This window comes from Psammomys obesus, unplaced genomic scaffold (assembly GCF_907164565.1).
Source record: "Psammomys obesus unplaced genomic scaffold, mPsaObe1.curated_primary_1811, whole genome shotgun sequence".
NCBI lineage: Eukaryota > Metazoa > Chordata > Mammalia > Rodentia > Muridae > Psammomys > Psammomys obesus.
In genome coordinates, this window is record NW_026585626.1 from 2768860 (window position 1) to 2776003 (window position 7144).

The following is a 7144-nucleotide window of genomic DNA, read 5'->3' on the forward strand; positions in this document are numbered from 1 at the left end:
CGAGCAGGGGTTCTAGGTTATATCCATGTATGGTCCTTGGTTGGAGAAACAGTCTCATAAAAGACCCCTGTATCCATATATATTTGGTCCTTGTGGAGCTCCTGTCCTCTCTAGGTCTTACTAACTCCCCCTTCTTTCATATGATTCCCTATACCCTGCCGAAGGTTTGGTTATGAGTCTTAGTATCTGCTTTGGTACACTGCTAGGTAGAGTCTTTCAGAGGTGAGAAGGCCCATTTTCATGGCTGTCTGATGAAACAAGTTTTATTCAGACTAGCCAGTTGGTCGCCTTTCTCCAAATCGGGATTTCAGGGAGTAGCTCCTCAATGGTTTCTGAGGTTCCTATTATGGGGAAGGGAAAGTGTGTGACAGAAAACAGCTGTTAAGATAATTAATTCTCTGTTAGGTGTCTAGACAGAAAAGTGGAGGACTTAGGGCTCAGGGATGCCTATGGGGTAGAGAAGTGTGGTAGAAAACAGTGGTCAGTATAACTAGCTGTTTAAAAGGAGGCAATAAAAATAAGTGCAAGAATACATCTTTGGAAGGGGAGTCATGAAAGTATCTGGGACTCCAGCATTTTCATTAGGCAAAAGGGCAACTGTGTATCACAGGTTCAGGAATTTATCAAGACAAAGGGGTAGGCATACATCACAGGGTCACAAGTTCACTGTGGGTTGAAAAACATGGTCTGCAGGGTGTGAGAGGCTTATTTTTGTAAGGCTTGGAGACATAATAACAATGTATAACAATGTGGCTCCTGTTTTGGTTTCACAGTTACAGGTGGGGCATAGCTCAATCTTTGAGAAACAGAGTTTAAATCGTGGACACGAATGAACCTTTACTATGCCTTTACTATAAGATGGCTCTTAAGTCTAACCTGGAGGCAGGCTGGTTCTTTAAGACTTTAAGCATCTTAAGCAAGTGCCTGTCCACTGACTGGTGTCTGCAGGCCGCCATAAATATCCTAGAAGTGGTTTTCAGTTACTGTGTTTGTATTTAAAGGTCTCTAGCAGGCTGAGCGAGGCAATCATGACTCTGACAGGTGTGGCCTTTCTCTCCCATTTCCCCTGCCTTGCTAAACCTTTAGATTACATTCCTAAAGGTAACCATCAAGGTCCACTTCTTTATTTGGCTACTTCCTCCTCCTGAGGTTGACTACCAAGGTCCAGCTATGGAAGTATTAGAGTCCAGAAATCAAAAGTCTTCCCCCTTTGGGCTTACCTATTTAACATCTATGCATACCCTCTGGGGCAAATAAATCTCCTGAGAACTTAGTCTTGGGGTGTTTTGTTCCAACTTTGAGGAGCTCTCATCATTTTCATGTCCACTCCATATTGTTTCTCCACCCTCACTCCTGCAGAAAATTACTGTTTAAAAGTTCATAAAGACTAAGATAAATTAAAAAAATGTAAAATTCAAATGTACATCCAAAAACGTAATATATATATAATACTGTTAATACTCCATATAAATTTCAACCTAATTTCTCTCAAGCTTCTAAACAGTTCTAGATGAAGGTGTTTAAAAATTATTGGAAAGTGGGTTTGGGGAGAAACCTGTGGAAAACCAGGGACGGCATTTCAGGGAAAACGGAGTTGTGTGACAGACTGTGGGGGAGATGCAAGACACTTGCCTGTTCACCCCAGAAAGGGAAGCCAGCATACCCAAATAACAATTACTTCAGTGTCTAACTTGTTGAACCAATGAGTGTTTATTGGGGCTCCTAGCAGGGATGTGGGAGAAGGGTTACTTACAAGGAATGCACAATCGCATCACTGAAAAGGCCACACATTAGGAGGAGGCAAGGACTCGTTTAAAGCGGCAACCCCGAGCTCTCTACATACTTCCAAGCACCCCAGCAAACCAAATCTTTCCGGTGCTCTTCGGCGGTTAGTCTCCAACAGCGCCCACCCCCAACAATGTTTACTGCTCTTTATACTGCTGAGAAGCTGCCCTCAAGAATCTTCCAAGTTTCCCCCGGACTCGGGACCTTTATTTACCTTCTGTGGCTCCTTCTTTCCTCTCCACCTGCACTCCCTGTCACCCCTGGAGGGAATGCTTCCATTTGGATGGAAATGCCTTTCGTTAAAAACCGAGTCACGTTGAGCTTTGAGTCGGACACTTCAAATTGCCATGTTCCTCAAAATCTGCAAAGCAAGAAAAGCTACGCTGCGGCAGGCCTCCTGGTCTGGGGCAGAGTCTACTGAAGGGGTGAAGTGGGGTTCCGAGCACAAAGTATCAAAATAGGAACTGCGCAGAACCTTTCGGATTCTAGACCGGTGCTCAGAGATTCGGTGAACTTGGTTGATTTTAAAGAACAGGATGGAACTTGAACGATAGGCTTGGGGGTGGGACACAGTTCATCGGGGACCTGCTGAGAATCGGGTGTCTGACTAGGGACCCATGAGCCATCACAGCCGCGGGCGCTGTCAGGATCCACGCGTAGGAGCTTAAGGAGGTCCAAGTGATGGTCCGCCCTGGCGGGAGTGCGGTGTGAGCCTGAGTCGCAGCTGCTGGTAGCTGGCTAGAGGCCGGGCCACACGCTCCTCCCCTGTCCCTCCCACACAGCAAGCAGAGAAGGGGAGGGTCGAGTGTAAGGGTGGATTTTAAGAGGCCGGGTGCTCAACCCACCTCTGAGCTACGCTGTCCTCCAGTGAAAACGACTGTCCGGAATCCTGCGGTGCTAGGATCTGGATCGCCCTGGTGGCGGCATTGGTACTCCCAGGACCCCGGGTACCCGGGAGTAACAGCCGAGTAAGCAGGTGAGGAGCCCTAGGAGAGCGTGGGGCTTGAGCTGTGGGCTTGAGTGGGGCTACTGAGCGGCCCGGAGGGAGGGCGGGCTGGAACCACAGCTCCCGCTCTCCGGTTTGGTCAGGGACTGACCTCGGAGGACCCCAGAAACAGGGGCCGCAGAATTGTTGCTTGGAGTTGATGGATTGCCTCCAAGAATTCAGTATTGAGAGGGCGGCTGGTGAAAATGAGCAGCAGCGAAATGTTTTGTTCTTAGATCACTTTCTGGGACGCGCGCGCGCGCACACACTTGCTAATGAGGAGTATTCCGGGTCTAAGAAGTCTGCGAATAGTAAAATAAAGATAAAGCAATTCTGCTACTGCTTGGAGCATCCTGCTGCTGGCCAGGTGAACTGCTGCTTAGTCCACCCTTAAGGCTGGATTTTTACAAGGCCAAGCAAAACTAGAAAACATAGCATGATCCTCTTGCGGCTTCCTTTTGGTCCATGGTAGTCACTCCCAGATTGGGGAGGGGGCGAGAAAGAATAGATGGATGGATAGGTGTACCAGGCTCTTACTCACGCAGGAGCTGTCACCTCTAAAGGGCAGTCTGGTTTGGGCGGCACACATTACCAAATCAGACTTACACAAATTATCTCTGACCCAAATGAGAAGGCAGAGCTGGGCACTGGCGTAGGAGCAGGAGCGGGCCAAAAAAATACATTCCCTGAAGCAGGGATGCTGGCAAGCAAGTTTTGCAGTCACACTGAACTTCTGGGTCAGAGTACCAGAGTCAAAACAAAGAGAAGGCCTGGAGGGTACTGGAGAGCTGCCAGTACCCAGGTGTTGTTGTTTTGTTTTTGTTTTCTTACCGACATGATCCTGGTAGACTTATAAAGGAGACAATCTGCTGCTTTAGCATCCTCAGAATGCCAGCTTCAGCTCCTTGCCATGGGGAATGGAGGGGTGGTTTTCCTTCCTCAGACATTTGTGCACAGAACCTGTTCCTCACCATGTACTGATACTATCCTTGAAGTGGTAGCTTGGTGTGTCATTCCAGACTGTCACTGGCCTCAGTGACAATGAGGCTGAAGGCTCAACATACTGAGCCAAGGATTGCTTGTGAGGAGGGATGCTAATGAGTCTCAGCCACTTGTTGAGCAAGTGAGAAATTCCCTGTGAGCTGTTAAAGGGCTGGTTCAGGTTTCCCTCACAGCCAGGCAGCTAGCCTTTCATTTCTTCTTCATCTGCACACCTAGGTCATAAGGAACACATAGGAACCTAACTGACCCCCCACCTCTGTTTGTAAACAAAACAACTGAACATCTGCTTTGAGACTGCCTTAGCATACAGCATTAAGAGAAGGCCAATGGGGTACTTGGAATAGGAGTCCCTGGGAAGGACTTCCTCAAGCCCTTCTTTGTCCTTATCTTTTTGTTACCCAGGCTGCGTTCAGACTTGCTATATATCTTGAGATGAACCTTGACTTTCTGGCTTTGTTGTCTTAATTTCCTGAACTGTGAGCTCACAGGCCTAAGGCGCCCCTCCTGATCCATGAGGCACTGGGGATGAAGGCACTCTACCAACTAGCCTTTATTTCCCCATCCTCATAGCGTATCATTTTTTACTATTTTATTTTATGTACATTGGGTGCTGCCTGTAAGACTTTTCACCATGTGTTTCCAGTGCTGGAGAGGGGCAGAAGAGGGGCACCATATCCCCCGGAACTGAAATTACAGATCGTTGTGAACTGCCCATGTGGGTGCTGGGAATTGAACCTAGGTCCTCTAGGAGAGCAGCCAGTGCGCTTAACCATGGAGCCATCTTTCAAGCAGCCTCCCCCCAACTGCCCCCCCCCCAGCTCAATGTGTTAAACCTGCCATTATTTCATGATTCATGATGATGAACCTGGATTGACCCACTGACCCTAGAAAACCACGGAGATAGTTCCATCAAGCCTGGATGAGGAAGTATTGAATAAAGAGAAGCTGAATGAGGGAATCTTTACTTGTAAATTAGGTTGCTCTAGAATTTTTGAGGAAGCTCAGTGGTCTGCTGGCAGGGACAGAAGGAAAGTCCCTACCCCTTTTCTCTATCAAGTCTCAGCCAGCTGTGTCCCACCAGCCCTGCTACTGTGATAAGTTTTATAAGAGACTCATGGTAACAGAACAGACTCCCATAGACTTGCAGGGCTTTTGTTTTTCAGTGAACTTAGCAGCCGAGAAGGAGAAATAAGACTATAAGAATACTCGTATTAGCTGGTAGTTAATTCCTAGAAAAAGTTGTGTTCATTCATTCGTTCATTCGTCCATGTCAAAACCTTTCTTGCTGGATTCGGTGGTACAAAGTCTGTATTTGCAGTGCTGGGGAAACTGGAGCAGGGGGATCTTACACATTCATATTCCGCTTGGGCTATGTAGCGAATTTAAGGCTGGCTTGAATTACATAGAAAGATCGTGTCCCAGTGAAAATAACTGAGGGCTGGGCTGATAGTTCAGTGGTAGAGAACTTGACTAGCTTGTGCAAAGAAAGCCTGGTTCAGTCTTGAACTCTGAAACAGACAACACATTTTTCTCTCTTCGGAAAATCAGAAACCATTAGATGAACCATGATAACTGTAAAGACACAGAGGCTAAACCAATAGCAAATTTAATCCTAAAAGTTGAACATGCTCCAAAAGGTAATATTAGAAACTGGGAATGGAAAAACATGTTGGAAAACTTTTCAGAGGACAGGCTGGTCTTGGATCAGGATAGGACGGTGCAGATGTCCAGGAGTGCACAGATCTGTTGAATGGAAATCTCCATGGGGAAACAGAATTCCCCCGAAGGGCCCTGACAAGCACTGAATCGCTTTCCCTTAGCGAAGCATTCTCTCTCGCAAGAGGCTCTGCAACTTCCCTGGTTGATGGCTAAGTCAGAGAGGAGGGCTTTGAAGTTGTTTACTAACTAGAACAGGGGTGACCTTCCCATGACAGGACAACTCACTGCCACAAGACGCAACCCTATTTCCTTCCTCACTTACTTCGAGGTGCAGCTTGCAAGAACGAGATGTCCTGCTTTAGAAGAGGGGCCCCTTCCTTATTTGCCCCGTGTGCTGGAAAAATTTCTCCCACGACAGCCTGTGTGGGTTACATTCTCTTGCTTGAAGCCGTTAGGTATATAGGAGTGAATGTCTGAGTTTGATTCTGAGCTAGCTAGCCTGCTGGTTCAAATTGAGGACAAGATGTGGCCGTGATTCTGGGGCATATCCACCACATTCCCTTAGGATTGAGTTTGTGGGATGTCTTTAAGGGGGACGTTGCAATCTTGCCTTTGTCCACATACACTGTTCTTTTCCATTTTTTTTAAATTCGTGTGTGTAGTTTATGTCTCATGTGCACGCTCACGTGCAAGCCGGAAGCCAGTGTTGCCTGTGTTCCACTGGTATGCCCACCTTATCTTTTGATCCAGGGCCTCAGCTGAACTCTCAGCTCCCTTATTTAGCAAGACTGGCCGGCTGGGCAGTCTGCAAAACTTTCCTGCTTCCACCTTCCAGCGTTCAGACCACACGCCATCACACCCTGCTCTGTATAAGGGTTCTGGGGATCCGAACTCGGCTCCTCATACTTCTGCTGCAAGAACCTCACCACTGAGCCATCACCTCAGCCCCACGGGCTGTAGATCTATTTAGTTTGACTTCTGCGGTGTAGAAATGTTCACTTTCCTGCTATCCTTCAAAAATCAGTGAAAGCATCCCAGTTTTTCTTGAAAAGAGTCAAAAGTTGTAACATTTGGCTCTCTTTCCTTCGTGGAAGCAACCTACTGGTATGGATTGGTAATGTTCTTTTGTGGCTAGTCCAGTTGGCCGCACTCTGTATTCTGTTGCCTAGGTCTGCTTTCCTCATTTCAGTTACCTGTGGGCTTCCAGTCTTGACCTCGGGCCAGGGCTGCCGTGTCCAGCTTGCCTCACTTAATGCAGCATCCCCCTTTGGGAGAGCACAGACCCGTATCTTGCTAACTATGGAAAGCCTTCGTTTGGAGATTCAGGTAAATTCAGGGCCACCCTAGCAAACGGCCGAGACCGTCTGCACAGCACTGTATTTGTCATGAGCCGCCTGGGTTTTCCATGTTCCTTCAGCACCTACTCCTCTGACTTGCTTTCCTGACCCCACATCACTCAGGTTTCTGTTAGGTTACTGTATCTTTGCATGAACTCTCATTGGTTAAAATCCTTAAAGTGCCACCAGTTTAGTGAGAGGTGGTCCAGCAGGTACAGGGTTCAACGGGAGGCGGACTTTCCTTTCTCTAAGATGTTATTCTGCTTCAGTTATGCAGCCTGGGATGTCTTGAGGTTGTACTGGATTGGCTTGCTTCTTTCTTTCTTTCTTTCTTTCTTTCTTTCTTTCTTTCTTTCTTTCTTTCTTTCTTTCTTTC

At 47.3% G+C, this 7144-nt stretch overlaps 1 protein-coding gene across 1 annotated transcript in view; it reads left to right on the plus strand.

The window, feature by feature from the left end:
- The first annotated feature begins 2589 nt into the window (after window positions 1–2589).
- Pla2g7 (phospholipase A2 group VII) overlaps window positions 2590–7144 on the plus strand; it is a 35202-nt gene continuing 30647 nt past the window's right edge. Inside the window, exon 1 of the mRNA XM_055612247.1 lies at window positions 2590–2761. The gene's annotated coding sequence lies outside the window, so the exon portion shown is untranslated. The remainder of the gene's footprint in view (window positions 2762–7144) is intronic.